This window comes from Canis aureus, chromosome X (assembly GCF_053574225.1).
Source record: "Canis aureus isolate CA01 chromosome X, VMU_Caureus_v.1.0, whole genome shotgun sequence".
Classification (NCBI taxonomy): Eukaryota; Metazoa; Chordata; class Mammalia; order Carnivora; family Canidae; genus Canis; species Canis aureus.
Window position 1 is genome coordinate 94,469,766 of NC_135649.1, and position 20,874 is coordinate 94,490,639.

The following is a 20,874-nucleotide window of genomic DNA, read 5'->3' on the forward strand; positions in this document are numbered from 1 at the left end:
TAGATCCTTTACCTCTCTGGTTAGGTTTATTCCTAGGTATCTTATACTTTTGGGTGTAATTGTAAATGGGATTTCCTCCTTATTTTCTCTTTCTTCAGTCTCATTGTTAGTGTATAGAAAAGGCACTGATTTCTGTGCATTGATTTTGTATCCTGCCACATTTCTGAATTGCTGTCTGAGTTCTAGCAATCTTGGGGTGGAGTCTTTTGGGTTTTCTATGTACAGTATTATGTCATCTGAGAAGAGGGAGAGTTTGACTTCTTCTTTGCCAATTTGAATGCCTTTTATTTCTTTTTGTTGTCTGATTGCTGAGGCTAGGACTTCTAGTACTATGTTGAATAGCAGTGGTGAGAGTGGACATCCCTGTCGTGTTCCTGATCTTAGGGGAAAGGCTCTCAGTTTTTCCCCATTGAGAATAATATTCCCTTTGGGCTTTTCATAAATCGTTTTTAAGATGCTGAAGAATGTCCCCTCTATTCCTACACTCTGAAGAGTTTTGATCAGCAATGGATGCTGTCTTTTGTCAAATGCTTTCTCTGCATCTACTGAGAGGATAAAATGGTTCTTGTTTATCCTCTTGTTGATGTGATCTATCATATTGATTGTTTTACAAGTGTTGAACCAACCTTGCATCCCGGGGATAAATCCCACTTGGTTATGGCGAATCATCTTCTTAATGTATTGTTGGATCCTAATGACTAGTATCTTGTTGAGAATTTTTGCATCTCTGTTCATCAGGGATATTGATCTATAATTATCCTTTTTGGTGGGGTCTTTGTCTGGTTTTGGAATCAAGGTGATGCTGGCCTCATAAAACAAGTTTGGAAGTTTTTCATCCCTTTCTATCCTTTGGAACAGCTTTAATAGAATAGGTATTGTTTCTTTAAATGTTTGACAGAATTCCCCTAGGAAGCCATCTGGCCTTGGAATTTTGTGTCTTGGGAGGTTTTTGATGACTGCTTCAATTTCTTCCCTGGTTATTGGCCTGTTCAGGTTTTCTATTTCTTACAATTCTTGTTTTGGTAATTTGTGGTTTTCCAGAAATGCATCCATTTCTTCTAGATTGTCTAATTTATTGGCGTATAGGTGCTCAGAATACATTTTTAAAATCATTTGTATTTCCTTGGTATTGGTTGTGATCTCTCCTCTTTCATCATGATTTTATTAATTTGAGTCTTTTTGATTTTTAATAAGGCTGGCTAATGGTTTATCTATCTTATTAATTCTTTCAAAGAACCACTCCTGGTTTTGTTGATCTGTTCCACAGTTCTCCTGGTCTCTATTTCATTGAGTTCTGCTTGAATATTTATTATCTCTCTCTTTCTGCTTGGTGTAGGTTTTATTTGCTGTTCTTTCTCCAGTTCTCCAGTTCCTTTAGGTGCAAGGTTAGCTTGCGTACTGGAGGTTTTTCCATTTTTTTTATGGATACTTGTTTTGCACTGTATTTCCCTCTTAGGACTGCTTTTCCTGTATCCCCAAAATTTTGAATGGTTGTATATTCATTTTCATTAGTTTCCATGAATCTTTTAAATTCTTCTCTAATTTCCTGGTTGACCCTTTCATCTTTTAGAAAGATGCTCTTTAACCTCCATGTGTTTGAGTTTCTTCCAAATTTCTTCTTGTGATTGAGTTCTAGTTTCAAAGCACTGTGGTCTGAAAATATGCAGGGGACAATCCCAATCTTTTGGTATTGGTTGAGACCTGATTTGTGACCCAATATGTGGTCTATTCTGGAGAAAGTTCCATGTGCACTTGAGAAGAATTTGTGTTCAGTTACATTTGGATGGAAATTTCTGTATATATCTGTGAGATCCATCTGGTCCAGTGTATCATTTAAAGCTCTTGTTTCTTTTGTGATGGTGTGCTTAGAAAATCTGTCTATTGCAGAAAGCACCGTGTTGAAGTCTCCTACTATTAGTGTACTATTATCTAAGTATGTCTTTACTTTGGTTATTAATTGATTGATATACTTGGCAGCTCCCACATTAGGGGCATAAATAGTCATGATTGTTAGGTCCTCTTGTTGGATAGACCCTTTAAGTATGATATAGTGTCCCTCTTCATCTCTAACTACAGTCTTTGGATAAATTTTAACTTATATAAAGATTGCTACCCCAGCTGACTTTTGAGGACCATTTGAAGGGTAAATGGTTCTCCATCCCTTCATTTTCAGGCTGGAGGTGTCCTTATGTCTAAAATGAGTCTCTTGTAGACAGCAAATAGATGGGTCTTGCTTTCTTATCCAGTCCGAAACCCTGCATCTTTTGATGGGATCATTTAGCCCATTCACATTCAGAGGAACTATTGAAAGACATTAATTTAGTGTCATCATAATACCTATTCAGTCCCTGTTTTTGTGGATTATTTCTTTAAGTTTCCTCTTTCTTTTACAGGGTCCCCTTTAATATTTCTTGCAGAGCTGGTTTGGTGGTCACATAGTCTTTCAGTTTCTGCCTATCTTGGAAGCTCTTTATCTCTCCTTCTATTCTGAATGAGAGCCTTGCTGGATAAAGTATTCCTGGCTGCATGTTCTTTTCATTTAGGACCCTGAATATATCCTGCCAGCCCTTTCTGGCCTGCCAGGTCTCTGTGGAGAGGTCTGCTGTTAATCTGATATTTTTTCCCCATTTAAGTTAAGAATCTCTTGTCTCTTGGTGCTTTAAGGATTTTCTCTTTATCTTTGGAATTTGCAACTTTCACTATTAAATGTCGAGGTGTTGAACAGTTTTTATTGATTTTGGGGCGGACCTCTCTATCTCCTGGATCTGAATGCCTGTTTCCCTCCCCAAATTAGGAAGTTATCAGCTATGATTTGTTCATATATGCTTTCTGGCCATCTGTCCCTCTCAGCGCCCTCTGGAACCCCAATTATATATAGATTCTTCCTTCTGAGGCTGTCATTTATTTCCCTTAACCTTTCCTCATGGTTTTTTTTTTTCTCTTTTATCCTCAGTTTCCTTCCTTGCCATCAATTTGTCTTCTATGCCACTCACTCTTTCTTCCACCTCATTAACCCTCATCGTTAGGACCTCCAGTTTGGATTGCATCTCATTTAATTGATTTTTAATTTTGGCCTGATTAGATCTAAATTCTGCAGTCATGAAGTCTCTTGAATACTTTAAGCTTTTTTTCCAGAGCCACCAGTAGCTTTATAATTGTGCTTCCGAATTGGCTTTCTGACATCGAATTGTAATTATATTCCGTAACTCTGTGGCAGAGAGTACTGTTTCTGATTCTTTTTTTTTTTTTTTTTTTTTTTGTGGTGAGTTCTTCCTTCTATCTTTTTTTTTGCTCAGTACAGAGTGGCTGTATGAGCGGGCTGAGTAAAGAATATCAACCACCACCTAAGTAAATTTCACCCTAGATGATTCTTGCTAGAAGTGAAAACCCTTCTCTCTAGCATTCGAGCTGTTCTCTCTTTAAGTCTCAGGTCGAATTCGTAGGTATTCAGGATGATTTGAAAGTTATCTAGGTAAGTTGGTGGGACCAGGTAAGTTGAGCATCCCTACTCTTCCACCATCTTCAAAAATCCCATGAATTACCTTTCCATGTTTTTAAAATATATATAATTATATATATGTATATATATTTGGGGGTTATTATTATTTTGCATTTATTTATTTATTTATTTATTTATTTATTTATTTATTTAGGTTTTTAATTTAAATTCTATTTGCCAACATATAGTATAACACCCAGTGCTCATCCCATCAAATGCCCTCCTTATTGTCCATCATCCAGTCACCCCATATCCCCCCTTTGTTTGAAATTTATATAAATTGAATCATATGGCATGTACTCTCAAGTCTGGCTTCATTGTTGCAAAAAGCAGTGATTCAACCATCTTCATAGTTGAATAGTATTTAGTTTACATGAATATATCCAATGCATTTATCTTCTGTTTATGAGCATTGAGGTTCCTTCATTTGATGCTACTATTTTTTAAAGGTTTTATTTATTCTTGATAGACACAGAGAGAGAGATAGAGAGAGGCAGAGACAGAGGCAGAGGGAGAAGCACGCCCCATGCAGGAAGCCCAATGTGGGACTTGATCCCCGGACTCTGGGATCACGCCCTGAGTTGAAGGCAGGTACTAAACCACTGTGCCACCCAGGCATCCCTTGATGCTACTGTTAATAACATTCTTATGAATAAGTTGTTGTGGATGTTGCATAAAAGACATATGCATTTCTTCTGGCTATGTATTTACAGGTAAAACTGCTGTAACATAGGGTTGCAGTAGACCAAATTTAACAGATAATCCAAAATAATTTCCAAAGTGGTTGTGGTACCAATTTATGTTCCCACCAGCAAGGCAAATATTTTCTCCCACTTTTGACTTGACTTTGCACTACTCTCTTAAACATATCTTTTAATGGATAAAAGTTTTAAATTCAATTAAGTCTGTTTTATCACTCTTCTGGATTAGTGCTCTTTGTATACTGTTTAAGAAATCTTTGCCTACCCCCAAATTTATGAAGTTATTATATGATGTCACTGTCAGGAAGTTTTATTATTGTACCTTTCACAATTAGGGCTACATACAATCCATCTACAACAAAAAGTTTATATGGTGTGTGGTAGAGGCCAAGATTTCTCCCTTTTTTTCACTTTATTCATGTCAGTATCCACCCACCCCAGAATTATTTATTAATTAGATGATCCAATGCAGTGTCAGTGCTATCATAAATCAGGTAGACTGTGTATGTATGTGGATATTTCTTTATTCTGTTCCATTGCTCTATATAGGTCTATGCCACTGTGCTAATTATTTTATAAAAAGCAGTTTAAATTTCCCAACTTTGTTATTCTTTGTCGGGATTGTCTGACCTATTTTCTTTTTTTATATTTTGTTTGTATTTTTTTAAGATTTCATTTATTTATTCATGATAGTCACACAGAGAGAGAGAGAGAGGCAGAGACATAGGCAGAGGGAGAAGCAGGCTCCACGCAGGGAGCCCGATGTGGGATTCGATCCCGGGTCTCCAGGATTGGGCCCTGGGCCAAAGGCAGGCACTAAACCACTGCACCACCCAGGGATCCCCGTATTTTATTTTTGAAGAGGTCATACATTCATATAATACTAAATTTACAGGACACATGACCATTTCATTTATCATTCTTCTAAGAATGGAAGTAGGCTTTCTTTTTTCTTTTTTCTTTTTTTTTTTTTTTCAGTAAAAATAAACCTGGGCGGTTCAGTCAGTTAAATGTCTAACTCTTGGTTTTGGCTCAGGTTATGATCTCAGGGTTGTGAGAACAAGTCCAGCGTCAGGATCCATGCTCAGCATGGAGTCCTCCCTCCCCCTCTGGCCCTCCCCCTGCTCATGCACACACCCGTTCTCACTCTCACTCTAAAATAAATAAATAAAATCTTTTAAAAAACTCTCTCCCTCTCCCTTCGTCTGTCTCTCAAAAAAGCACATTAATAAAATATCTAGCATTTACTTTTAATTAATTAATTTACATTTTTTGAGTTAATATACAATGTTACATTAGTTTCAGGTGTACAACACAGCAATTCAGCTTCTCTATAAGTTATGCTACAAGTGTAGCTACCATCTGTCACTATACAACACTATTACAGCATCATTGACTATATTCTCTATGTTGTACCTTTTATTCCCATGACTTAGTTATATCAAAGCTGAAAGCTTGTATATTCTGTTTTCTTTTCTTTTTTTTTTCTTGGTTTTCAAGATTTTTTTTGTATATTCTTTTATTGGAGTTCTATATTCTGTTTTCTTTCACTTATTTTGCCTATTTTGCCTATCCTCCTATCCCCTACCCTCTGGCAACTATCAACTTCCTCTCTGTATTTATAGGTTGGATACTGTTTTTTTTTTTAAGATTTTATTTATTTACTTAAGAGAGAGCTCAAGCAGGGGGAGGGGCAGAGGGAGAGGGAGAGGGAGAGGGAGAGAGAATCTCCAGCAGACTTGATGCTGAGCACAGAGCCCAATGCAGGGCTCAGTCTCATGACCCATGAGATCATGACCAGAGTTGAAATCAAGAGTCAGATGCTTAGTCAACTGAGCCACCTAGGCAACCCTAGATCTGTTTTTTATTTATTTGTTTTGTTTTTTAGATTCCATGTATGAGTAAAATCATATGGTATTTGTCCTTCTAAGTCTGACTTATTTCACTTGGCATAATACCCCCCAGGTCAACCCATGTTGTCACAAATGGCAAAAATCTCATCCTTTTTATGGCTAAGTAATATTTCAGTGTGTGTGTGTGTGTGTGTGTGTGTGTGTTCCTCTTTATTCATCTATGGATGATACTTTGGCTGCTTTCAAATCTTGGCTATTGTAAATATTGCTGCAGTAGACATAGGGATAGACATACATGCAGTAGACATATATCTTTTTGAATTAGTGTTTTTGTTTTCTTTGGGTAAATTCTCAGTAGAATCATAAGATCATAAGATCATATGGTATTTCTGTTGTTAGTATTTTGAGGAATCTCCATACCATTTTCCACAGTGGCTGTTATCAACTTACATTCATACCAAGGGTGGATGAGAGTTCCTCCTTCTTTACATCCTAACACTTGTTTCTTGTTTTTTGTTTTGTTTTGTTTTGTTTTTTTGTTTTAATTTTAGCCATTCTGATAGGCATCAGGTGATATCGCATTGTGGTTTTGATTTGCATTTCCCTGATGATGAGTGATACTGAGCATCTTTTCATGTGTCTGTTAGCCACCTATAGATGTTCTTTGGAAAAATGTCTATTCAGGTGCTCTGTCCATTTTAACCTATTTTTGATTCTTTGCATTTCCATATAAATTTTAGAATTAGCTTGTCACATTGTCCCCCTACTGTGGAATGATTGCTTGTGTTCCCCCACCCCAAATTCAGATATGAAGCTTGATCTCTAATGTATAGGTATAGGAGGTAGGACCTTTAGGAAGTGATTAGTTCTCTTACAGAAGAGAACACAGAGAATTCCCTCTTCACTTCTACCTTATGAGGATACAGCAAGAAGATGATAGTCTCTGAACTAGGAAGGGGGCTTTTATCAGACACTGAATCTGCTGACACCTTGATCTTATATTTGTCACCCTCCAGAACTGTGAGAAATAAATGTCTGCTGTCCATAAGTCCCAGTTAATGGTATTCTGTTAGAGCAGCCCAAATGTACTAAGACATCCCTTGCCCCTACACACACAGACACACACACACACACATCAATGATATTTTACATGTCTTCTATTAGAATATTATTAGATAGGTGATATATTTTAAAACTATTATGAATATTTTTAAATTTTAGTTTACTATTTGTCACTAACTAGAAATCAGCTGACTATTACATATCGAGTTGTATCCAGCAAGTTTTTTAATTTAATTTAATTTTATTTATTTATGATAGTCACAGAGAGAGAGAGAGAGAGAGAGAGAGGGAGGGAGGCAGAGACACAGGCAGAGGGAGAAGCAGGCTCCGTGCACCGGGAGCCCGATGTGGGATTCAATCCCGAGTCTCCAGGATCGCGCCCTGGGCCAAAGGCAAGCGCCAAACCGCTGTGCCACCCAGGGATCCCCTCCAGCAAGTTTTTTAAAGATTTATTTATTTTATTTTATTTTTTAAAGATTTATTTATTTATTTATTCATGAGAGACAGAGAGAGAAAGAGGAGAGAGAGAGAGAGAGAGAGAGAGAGAGAGAGAGAGAGAGGTAGAGACACAGGCAGAAGGAGAAGCAGGCTCCATGCAGGGAGCCTGACGTGGGACTTGATCCCGAGTCTCCAGGATCACGCCCTGTGCTGAAGCGGGTGCTACACCGCTGAGCCACCGGGGATCCCCAAGATTTATTTATTTTAGAGAAACATGCGTGTGCATGAGTGGGGGGAGAGGCAGAGGGAGAGGATCTTCAAGCAGACTCCCTGCCAAGCACGAGCCCCACGTAGAGCTCACTCTTTCAACCCATGAGCTCATGACAGGAACTGAAACCAGGAGTCAATGCTTAACTGACAAGCCACCCAGGCATCTCATCCAGTGACTTTTTATTAATTCTAAAAATTTATTAATAGATTTCTTAGATTTTCTGTATATACAATCTTGCTCTGCCTATAAGTAATTATAATTTCATTTGTTTCATCCCAATCCATGTATTTTTAATATATTTTTCTCACCGTATTGTACTTTCTAGAACCTCTAGTATAATATTAAACTAAAGTGGTAATTACAAGTAGCCTTTTTTATGATGATAGAAGTTTAAAAATATCATCACTAAATATGATGTTTCCATGTTTTGTGTTTATAGTTGGTCTTTAATAGATTGAATATTCCCATCTATCTCTATATCTTGAGAGGCTTTTTTTTTAAATCATATTAAGTCTTGTTCAAATATATCAATTTATACATTTTTATCTCTTGGTTTGATCATATGCTTCTTTAATCTCCAAACTTGGTGAATTACATTAACTTAATTTTAAATGTTAATCCACACTTGCATCCCTGATGCAATTGGTTCTCACCTTTCATATATCTTTGGGTTTGATTTGCTGATAACACTGTTTATTACTTATGCATCTATATTCATGAATAAGTTTGGGCAGTAATTATCATTTTGTAGTGCCCTTGTTAGATTTTGACATTAAGTTATGTTAGTATTGTATAACTTTGGAAATCCTCCTTATTTTAGGGAAGAGTTTATGTAATATTAGTGTCATTTTATTTGTTCCTTTAGTATTTAGAAAAATTTACTGGACTTGGAGCTTGCTGAGAGAGTAGGTTTTGAATTGAAAACTCATTCTTTATTTTATATAGAACAATTCTGATTTTCTATTTACTCTTAATCAGGTTAAATGATATTTTCAAGGTGTTTATTTTACTTAAATTTTGAAATTACTGATATAACATTATTTATATTATCTTTCTTTAATTTTTCAACATGTATAGAATCTATGGTAACATTATTTTTTTTTCCTTGATCCAGGGGTTTCTCACTTTCATTATATTTTTAAGATACAACTTTTGATTTTGTTGATTTATTTTATGTTTGTTTTCTACTTGTTGGACTTTTGCATGCATCATTATTAGTTTTTTCTTCTTTCTTTAGATTTGTTATTCTTTTAGCTGCTTGAGATGGGTATATACAGTGTTGATTTTCAGCCTTTTTGTTTTTGAGAGAGAACAAAAACAGGCAGGGGAGGGGGGTGAGGAAGGGGCAGAGGGAGAATCTTAAACTGACTCCACACCCAGCACAGAGTCTGACACAGGGCTCAATCTCACAACCCTATGATCATGATCTGAGCCAAAATTAGAAGTTGGACACTTAACCAACTGAGCCACCCAGAGGCCCCCAACCTTCTTTTTTAAATAAATGCACATGAATCTGTTTTTATCATTGTGTGGCTTCACTGCATCCTGCATGTTTTGATGTGCCAAATATGTTTTTTTTATGGAAAAAAACATTTCCAAGCGTTTTCTGATTTTTGTTGCAATTACTAGTTTGATCATTGGTTTATTTATTACTATATAGATTAATAACACATATCAAAGTAGTTCTTTTCTATTCTTTTGTTATAGATTTCTGGTTTAATTCTACTTTCTGCATTGAATACAATCTCCTTTACTGAAATTTACTGAATCTTGTTTCATGGTCCATAATATAATTATTACTGGTAACTTCCCATGTATGCATGAAAAGAGTTTATCTTGTAGTTTTAGGGTCTAGTATTCTATTGAGTCAAGTTCATTAGTGGTGTCATTCAGTTTTAATCAGAATCCCAGCAAGGTTTGTTTATTCATAAAAATTTGATTCTAAGTGGGGAGAAACAGTAGAGGTCAGATCCATCTAAATGCATTTTATTACTCTCAGTACCTTGGGCCTTACAAGTCCTGACTTCTTTTATTGCCTTCTGATGCCTTTAAACAGCTGTTCTCTGTATTTTATCCAGCTTTTATAGCTTCTCTCAGTGAAAGGGTTCTTCTGATGTAAGTTACTCTGCCAAAACTGAAAATGGAACTCCCCAAACACCATATTTTCACTGATGACATTACTATTCCCAGCTGAATGAGCTATTTTCTAAAAATATCACAAAATAAAATCTATTTCTAAGCTGACAAAATTTTTTTCATGTTGCTTGAATTTGTTATATAATTATTTAACTAGTGTGTTTCTAGAAAACAGAATGGATAAGAATATATAAGTCAAAAATTTTTCAAGGGTATAGTAGTTATTTATATGTAGGGAATGGCAGCACCTATGTCAAATCATCATGTTACACAAGGGCTCACCCAACTATAGGTAGAGAAAATTGTTTTGCTTGGGGAGACATGTTTTTCATGGCTGAGCCAAAGCTAAACAGGCTGTCAGCACATAGGAACCCTATGCACACCAATACCAGTAATTTTCCTCCCATAAAACAAAATAATTAATGTATATTGTAGATGTATGTGGTAACTGTAAATGTGCATGTGTTTGTATGAATATACCTGTGTCACATGACTATAGGTATGCTTATTTATATGCATTCGGTTTGTGTAATAGGCCAACATATGGCATCTGGGGAGAGCTATATGTATTTGTGGATAGTTGCAGTAGGGGCTAGGCCTGCCAGCAAACATGTGTATACATGTCCTGGGTCAACACATGTGTCTGTAGGCTACTATGTCTAGGGGCATAGTTTCAGAGATCTGGGAAGAAATGCCAAGATGGGAATAGGGAAGGAGAGGAGTTCACTTCATATTCTAAACACCGAGTATTATTAGTATGCTTTGCCAACTTTATGACCAACACACTGTGACCTATCTATCACCTAATCCTTTATGTTTATGCCCATTCTCCTGAAAGGTGCTTTGCTTTAGTCCACAGGGAACATTCCAATTTCTGCAGTGTAAGGAGTGCTTACTTGGGCCTTGACTTCTGCAAAACTCCCAAACTCTGTCATCTTTCACCCTCAGAATCTGGACTTCCATCTTTGTGTTCTCAGCTGCTGTTCCTAGTTCAAACAAAAAGATTTCTTTAGACAACATATATCTATCTGACCGCAAATGTGGCCTCTTTCAACAGACTCCTGCTATATCCATGGTTCAACACAGCTGGGGTACACCATGATTCTTTGGACATTATTTTCAGCAAGCACATTAAACATTTCCTGCTCATTCATCTCTACTATTACAATTCCAGAGTAACTTCCTGCCATTCCTGCCAGACTCAAAAGGACCTGTGGCTGAGTCTACATTAGGTACAAGAGTAATGATCATTCACAAAGCTCTTTATGAAATTGTTCACAATGCCATGCTCATTCACAATTTCTAGATCCAGCAAAAACACTTCTATATTCTAAGCCTAAATATAATAATTTTTATTATTGTTTTAATGGTCCTGTATGAAAATAGGAGATAGGGAATGATTTAAAATTTATTATCCTAATTCCTTTTATCTTTACTGCACAACATAATTGATGTCCCAGAAAAAGAAGTCAATAGAAGCTTCAATTATAGTCATAATAAAACTAATAATCTCTATAGTTTTAATGAAAAAAATCCATTATTATAATCTTTCTTGAAATGGGGAAGTCCCTGGAAACAGCTTAAAATAAGAGATTGTGAAACTGGCCAAATCATGTAAGGAATGAATACAGTGACCACAAGGAGACATTGTGGGTTCACTGAAAACAAGTAAGACTAAAATAATTGCATGTCCTTCTTAGAGAGTATTAGTGAGTTAGTATTCTAAGTGAATGTTGTTGGTAGTATTTCTTGATTTCAATAAGACTCATGAAATGTAACTTTCAGAATCGTTATGGAGAAAATAGAGATACATGCACTAAAAATATACTAGGTAGATTTATAGCTGGTTGGCATCCATATCCATTGTATTTCGTTAACTTGGGTCAGATATCCTGGCAAGTAGCTATTGAACCTATGGACTAGGCAGCTTTTAGGGGAGTATGGTTGCTCCTAACTTTCCCTCTGGTTCCATCTAGTGGCTGATTATGCACTAATCAGTTGTCATGGCATTCACCTTTGTGTTTACATTGTGAACATCAGTTATATAACAGAGCTATGATTATATAACTTCATTTAGGGTTGCTAAGCCACTTCCTAGCGCATTGTAATGTGTAATTGTGTAATGATTAGAAAAAGTCTATCTTCACTACCTGGGTTGTGTTCCCAGTCTATGGGTATAAGCTAAACAAGTCCACTTAGGAAAATCAGAGAGTAGGGAATCATTTTACATTAAGTACCATGCAACTCCCATGAAATTATATGTATATTTTGCTTTATTCTCTGAGGCATTGCCTTTTTTTGCATCACGCATTTATTCTGATTCCCCAGATATCTTCTTTTATTGTTTCCTGGTTTACTTCTCTCATTACATAGTAACACTAGCACAGATGTTAGCCCTACTTTGTGTTTGGAATTTTGTGGATTATAAGCTCATCTTTGTCATTTTACTTAAATAGGGAGGTTGGGAATATTTCTTGGCAGTTAAAGACAAAGAGGCTCAGGGATGATAAGAATATTGATCAAACTGTCACAGCTGATTTATCATGAAGCTTGAGCTCCAGCCCAGTCTTTTATTTATTTATATTTTTGGTAGCATTTCTAACAATATATATTTTTTCAGCTTTACTGACTAGTAAAATTATAAGATAAAGTGTACATTGTGATGATTTGATTCCAACCCCATCTTTTATAGAATCTTCTAGGTCCCTCTCTCCTTCATCATATTGCTGAGAAGAAAGCTACTGTCTCCGAGAGTCTTGAGTGCTTTTACCTACTTTAGCCTGGATTCCAACATACCAATTTTGATCAACCTAAACACGGAGACAAACATTCCCCATGTCCTATGGGTCACAGGACAAATTCCTCAGAGTACAGACCTCGCTAGGTCTCCCAATCCATGAGCATGGAATATCTTTCCATTTGTTTGTGTCATCTTCAGTTTGTTTTATCAGTGTTTCATAGTTTTCAGAGGTCGTTTACCTCCTTGGTTAAGTTTATTCCTAGGTATTTTATTTATTTATTTATTTATTTATTTATTTATTTATTTATTTATTTATTTTGGTGCACTTGTAAATGGTATTGTTTTCTTAAGTTCTCTTTCTGCTATTTCATTATTAGTGTATAGAAAAGCAACGGATTTCCATATATTAATTTTGTAGCCTGTGACTTCACTGATCAATTCTAGCAGCTTTTGTGGTGGCATCTTTAGGGTTTTCTCTATATAATATCATATCATCTGCAAATAGTGTACTTTGTTGAGGGTTTTTTTTTTTTATCATGAATGGATGTTGTAACTTTGTCAAATGCTTTTTCTGCATCTCTTGAGATAATCCTATGGTCTTTATCCTTTCTTTTGTTGATGTGATGTATCACGATTGACTTGCAAATATTGTGAGTTTCAATTTGAACTAGAATACAGTGTCTTTTCCCCCAGAAACTTGCCTAGTAACCACAGCAAAAACTATCTGAGTCCCAATAATTTGTAGTGGATAGAGTCTGCTTGTACTTTTACTTGGCATCACCCTTTTCTTATCTAACAGCAAGCTGCATAGAACATCAGAAATGAAGAGTTTCCAGAACTCCTTCAGTACACAATTCAGTCTTCATCAACACAAATAATATTTTTTTTGGACAATAACCATGGCCAGTAACTGTGCTAAGTGCTGTCTGTATACTCATGATCTCAGCTAATCCTTAACCCTGAAAGGCAGGAGTTACTACATTCAGACTATGAGCAAACTAAAATTTAGAAAAGCTAAGAGATTAACAAAAATCACAGAGATAGTAAATTGTAGAAACAGGATTTAAAACTGAGTATGTTTCACATACCTAGCAGCAAGTACCTCTTACAGGTACTTACCAAATTCACACAGCAGCAGCAACAACAGTAATATCTATGTTCTCCATATATCTTCCTCCTGCTTTTATTATATGATGGATATCTGCCTAAGATGAAATATTAAGCCGAATGATTTCTTGGTCTTTCCAACTCTTGGACTCTATGAACCAAATTATGAATCTTGCCCTACACATACCTGAGAAGTAGCAGCGTTTTGGCAAATGCATGAAGAGTAAGTCTGACCTCACACTTCCCTGATGAGAAATATTAATCCTAGAACTACAGCCAAGAGGGTCTTGTCTTTAGTTTGAAAGAAACTTTATGTTACACAATAAACCAGATGGAAACATCAATGATAATATTTGCCAACATGGCTCAGCACACTTTAGCAGGGAATTACCAAGCCCTTGTCATGATGAAGAGGAAATTGGAAGGAGGTCAAGTGTTATCATCCCTGTGTACATCGATCAATTCTGCCGGTTTTGGGTGATTTGCTATAAATTCATTTTTCCACATCAATGTTTCTTGAGGTTTGGGCTGTTTGCTAGCTGTGTGGCTTGTAATTTAAGGGACAGAAAAGAAAGTTATTTTGAAAAAGGAACTTATTAAGGAAAAAAAAACTAGAGCTAGTTACATTGTTAAAGTATTTGGGGTTGAATGATACCTTCTAAAATAATCACATTATGGTGTATAATGTCTAATAGCAGCATGTGGAGGAATGGATGTCTCTAATGGTATATAAACATTTTCATGTCATAAGTACAATTAGGAAGATTCTCATAATATGACCCAAAAATGGTGCTCACAATTTTGATTGCCATACATTTTGATACCCAAGGCTTTAATGAAGTCTCAGTGAAGATATAATTTGATGAATGCTCAAGTTCTTAGATTTCCTCACAGTTACTGAAACAAAACCCAGTTGGCCATTTTTATATTAAGTGATAGTACAAAATACCTTCCATCTCTGTCTAGTTTTGTTGCTCTCTAATGCTATTTTCATAAAATTTGCAGATGACATTACATTAACAAGTTTTATTTTTACTGTCAGATATTTTATGTGCCTGTCCAGAAGCAATTATAAGCTGAAAACCCCAAATTACAAACCATGTATCATGTCTCAAATAACCATTACATTTCCTAAACTGTTACTAAAATAATTCTCAAATAATTCTTTATTGGTGCTTTTGAATTTGAGTATGTACAGTAAATCTCACTAAAATCAAAGGCATATAATATAACTCATTGATAAACATTTAGAGTAGTGGTTGCAAGGTGAGTGAAATTAGTATTTCCAAACTGGATCCACAATTCATCAGTTGTCATTTTCTACTATGGTGAATGAGGAAATCAATTTAAGATTAGATGAACAAGGGGATCCCTGGGTGGCTCAGTGGTTTAGCACCTGCCTTTGGCCCGAGGCGTGATCCTGGAGTCCCAGGATCGAGTCCCACATCAGGCTCCCTGTATGGAGCCTGCTTCTCCCTCTAACTGTGTCTCTGCCTCTCTCTCTCTCTCTCTCTCATGAATAAATAAATAAAATATTAAATTAAAAAAAAAGATTAGATGAACAAGACTCCTAACTCTGGGAAACGGACTAGGGGTGGTGGAAGGGGAGGTGGGTGAGGAGTGGGGGTGACTGGGTGACGGGCACTGAGGGGGGCACTTGACAGGATGAGCACTGGGTGTTATTTTATATGTTGGCAAATTGAACACCAATAAAAAATAAATTAATATAAAAAAAAGATTAGATGAACATAAGACATTATGCAAGTGTTCCACTATTTTTTTTTCAAGGGCTTATGTTAAAAATCATCTACCAGGGAAAATGGTAAAACTGTGCCTTTGGGTTTGTTCCCAGTACACAGAATCATTATATTACTCTCCACCTCCAATAAGCTAGTCAATGAATAATAGCAGCTTCTACCTACACTCTTGCCAGGTCGGGCAGGAGCATTATTCTGTTTCTCAGTGACGGCACAGCATTAAATGGTGATTTTATGACATATGAACATGCTCCAACAAGTGACAGACCTTTGATTTAGAACTCTGAGTTGTGGGCTACCACTTCTTCTGGCTGCTCAGTTTTCAGCCCCAGGTTATAAGATATTGATCTGTGCGCCTATCTCAAACCAGTAATCCAACACAATGTGGCTGCAAAGTGTCCACAGTGACTTGATGAGAACATTGTTTCTGCCTATGCACAGAGTCTACCGTAATATTCATAGACATCCACACTCTGTGTTCATCAGATGCTATCAGAGTTGGCCTGGGGTCACAGATAAAGAGCCTTGGAATCAGATTTACATAACTCTTAGGTTGTATTTAAGCTCCTGAAGAGGAGAAAATACTGTTGACATATTTGTCTTTCATATCTTCTGGCACAAATTGAGCTTACAGCAGGCATTTAGTACCTTCTTGCTGACTTGCTTCATTGTTTTGACTCTTGGGCAGCATAATGGCACGCAAATAGAAAGTATATGAGGTCATGACTGATATATATGCTGAGACTGACTTCTGGTTGCTGGAAATAATCACAGATGAGATGGAGAATGAAGGTGTAGGGGTGTGTTGGGAGGGGTGGTAAACCCTTCCCACCTGTGTTTCAAGAGTAAATATTGCTGCTAGTTTCAAGACTGCATGAAAAGCAAGTCTAAAACCATTTAATTCATTCCACTTATTAATTACTCTCATCTTTGGATACACCAAAATTCTATAATAGAGAAATTAAGATTTCAATTTGTGTAACATCTGAGTGCAAAGCTAAGAATAAGAATTAGTCAGTATAGTATTTTGGAGCTAAAAGAGACCTCCAACATTATTTATTCAAACTCCTTTATGAATAAGAAAACTAAGGCTCAAACTGGGGAAATAACTTTCCCTAACTCAAATATCCACTAAAGATCAAGGACTCTTGACTTTTAGTTCAGTAATCCTTGTACCTCATGAGGCTGCCTTGGATGCTATTGGGTTACTTTCCCATTTCCAACCTCATATTGCACATCAGTGAACTCGCCAAAGCAGCAAGGAAGGGAAATGTTTTTCTGCTCTTCACTGGGTATACATAGATAACTTCTCCTAGGCCCTGTAATTTAGGAATATGCTTCTTTTTTTTAAGATTTTATTTATTTACTCATGAGATACACAGAGAGAGAGGCAGAGAGACATAGGTAGAGACATAGGCAAAGGGAGAAGTAGGCCACCCAGGGGATCCCAATGTGGGACTCGATCCCAGGACCCTGGGATCACAACCCGAGCCAAAGGCAGACACTCAACCACTGAGCAATCCAGGTGCCCCTAGGAAGATACTTCTACCACAGTTGATTTTTAATCATTTGGAGATTTTATAATCAGTTTTTATAATCATTTATTTATTAGTAAATTTAACTTTTAGGCATTTCAGTGGTGACTGGTTATTCTTCCATCTTTATCAGTATTGGAATGATCTGTCTGTAATACAGTTTTTCAAAAATGACCGATTACTTCCTTTTGTCTGAAAAAGCATCCAGGATAATTTATACTCTTGTAAACAGGATCCTTGCATTTGAGCGATAATATAGGCAACACTTAATGAGATCATGCTTATCAAAATATGAAAGGAAAGCCACACTTGGCTTTGTGTCTGGAAGTAACGGATGTTCAAAACTAATAAAGCTATTGTTTTTGATAATAATATTATCATGAGTTTAGGCTCATCACCCTCAAATTTTCCTATTCCTCATCCTTTTCATATCTTGCTTCTACTCTTTCCATTTCTGTATATCATCCAATAGTCTTTGGTGATCATCACCCTGTGCCTATGAAATTAGAATACCAGGTCAACAAAATAATGAAAGAACACTTATCTACCATGAAAAATAGATGAAAACAACTCCTCATAAATCTATATACTTAAGAGTGGCAGGTATAGCTGCTTGCTAAGTTCTCATAATAGGATGTTCAGGTTTGTATGGTATTATAGCCTATCAAACCATTTCCTCCAATTTCATACTGCTTCTAAAATACAATAAAACAAAATAAAATATAATCCATTTCCTTGGCTTAATGGTTATTTTCTTCTGTAGACAGACAGTTTTTTCTAGTGAATCATCAGAAAATAGGAAGAGTAATATTTTTAAAATACAGTTTGAAGCCTGAATAAGGTATTGAGTTCAAGGTGGGTAAGACAATATACACTTTGGGTCACAACTAAGGATCTGTGTTGTGCATTTTCTGAAAAATATCTGCATAATATTTTAATAATATTTTTGGAGAAGTCAAATAATACATAAAGAATTTTTTAACTCAATAATGGTATGAACACAACAACTATGAACTTCTATGTAGTGATAAAACAAAAGCAACACACTCTTGGTAATAGAAAGAAAACTCCATTCAACAGTTTCCTAGTGAATCACTGTCCTAATTCTAATGTCGGGATAGATTCAACAAAGCTTATCTAATTTATGTTATATATTACTATGATAGCAGCCTGAGAGCTTCTCAGTTGCCAAATTATATGTGATTTATATTGAGCTCTTAGTCACCTAAAACTCAGGGGGGTTGGTCTGTTTTGCTGGTTGGTTTGGTTGGGTTTTTGCACTTCCATTTTAAGATAATTCTTCCTTATCATACAATAGATCCTTTGAACGTAAATGTTAAATGTTATCACCAAAACTATTAGTTAGAGCCTTAGCTCTAGTAATCTGTGTATAAGAAACTCATGCATGCTCTTTGACTTTATTCAGTTCCCTCTCTGCCCCCTTCAGGAACCCCGCCCCCCCAGACACACACACATACACACCCTCCATACACAGTGGGTGCCTAGTTGCCTGTTAATACTCATTGGAAATATTTTTCCCATGCTACATTTTTCTATGTTTTCTATTTTTTTCTTAACGCACTAAGACCTTTACTTCCAAAACCAAATTAACAATTCACAACAACCTTCTGAAGGATCTTTTTTTCCTTTCTTTTTTTGTTCTGTTCTTTTATTTGCAGTATGATTAACATATAATGTTATATTAGTTCAAGGTATATGATAGAGTCAAATATTCTTTTTCTTTAAAAAAAGATTTTATTTATTTATTCATGAGAGACACACAGAGAGAGAGGCAGAGACACAGGCAGAGGGAGAAGCAGGCTCCACGCAGGGAGCCTGATGTGGGACTCGATCCCGGGACTCCAGGATCACACCCTGGGCCAAAGGCAGGCGCTAAACCACTGAGCCACCCAGGATCCCCCAAATATTCTATACATTACTCAGTGTTCATCACAATAAGTACACTCTTAAATCCTTGCACCTATTTCACCTATCCTCCCACTCACTTTTTCTCTAGTAACCAGTTTGTCCTCTGTGGTTAAAAGTCTGTTTTCTTTCTCTTTTTTAATATTTTATTTATTTGAGAGAGAGAGCAAGCACAAGCAGGGGGAGAGGCAGAGGGAGAAGTTGAAGCAGACTCCACTGAGCAGGGAGTCTGACTCAGGGCTCAATTCCAGGACCCCAGGATCATGACCTGACCAGCTGAGCCACTCAGGTGCCCAAGAATCTGTTTCCTTGGCTCCTTTTTTCATTGTTTATTTCTTTTGTTTCTTAAATTCCACATTTGAGTGAAATCATATAATAGGTCTTTCTCTATTTCCTTTAGCATAATATACTTTAGCTCCATCCATAATTTCAAATGGCATGATTTCATTCTTTTCTATGTCTGAGCAATACTGTATTGTATACATATACCACATCTTCTTTATCCATTCATCTGTCAATGGACAGTTGGGTTGCTTCCATATCCTAGCTAATATAAATCATGCTGCAGCAATATTTGGGTAAATACTCAATAGCAGAATTACTGGATCTTATGGTAGTTCTATTTTTAATTTTTTTGAGGATCCTCCATACTGTTCTCCAGAGTGGCTGCTCCAGTTTGCATTCCCAACAGTGCACAAGAATTCCCCTTTCTTCACATCCTTGCCAACACCTGTTGTTTCTTGTGTTGTTGATTTTGGCCAATCTGACAGGTGTGAGGTGATATCTCATTGTGGTTTTGATTTGCATTTCCCTGATGATGAGTGATGGTGACCATCTTTTCATATGCCTGTTGGCCACGTGAATGTCTTCTTTCCAGAAATGCCTGTTTATATGTTTTGCTCATTTCAAATCAGATTAGTTTTTTTGTGTTCAGTTGGTGTTCAGTTGTATAAGTTTCTTTTATATTTTGGATATTAACTCCTTATCAGATATAAATTTGCAAATAGCATCCCCCATTCAATGGACTTTTTGTTTTGTTGGTTTCCTTTGCTGGGCAAAAGCTTTCTATTTTGGTATACCCAATAGTTTAATTTTACTTTTTTGCTTTAATTTTCGCCTTGCCAAAGGAGACGTATCTAGAAAAATGTATCTATGATTGATGTCAAAGAGTTTACTATCTACAACTTCTTCTAAGAATTTTATGGTTTCAGGTCTCATATTTAGGTCTCTAATCCATTCTGAGTTTATTTTTGTGTATTGTAAGAAAGTGGTCTAGTTTCATTCTTTTGCACATGCCTGTCCAGTTTTCTCATTACCATTTGAAGAGGTTGTCTTTTTCCCTTTGCATACTCCTACCTCTTCTGTTGTTGATTAATTGGCTATATAATTGTGAGCTTATTTCTGGGCTGTCCTGTTCCATTGATCTATGTGTCTGTTTTTGTTCTAGTACCATACTGTTTTGATTACTACAGCTTAATAGTATATCTTGGAATCTGGGATTGTGATACTTCCAGATTTATTCTTCTTTATTCAAGACTACTTTGGCTATTTGGGGTCTTTTGTGGTTCCATACACATTTGAGGACTATTTGTTCTGGTCCTGTGAAAAATGCTGTTGGTATTTCGATAAGGCTTGCATTAAATATGGAGATTGCTTTTGGTAGTATGGACATTTTAACAATATTTGTTTTTCCAATACATGAGCATGGAATATTTTTCTATCTGCTTGTGTCATATTTAATTTCTTTCATCAGTATTTTATATTTTTCAGAGAATAAGTCATCTCCTTGGTCAAGTTTATTCATAGGTATTTTATTCTCTTTGGTACCATTTGTAAGTGAGATTCTTTT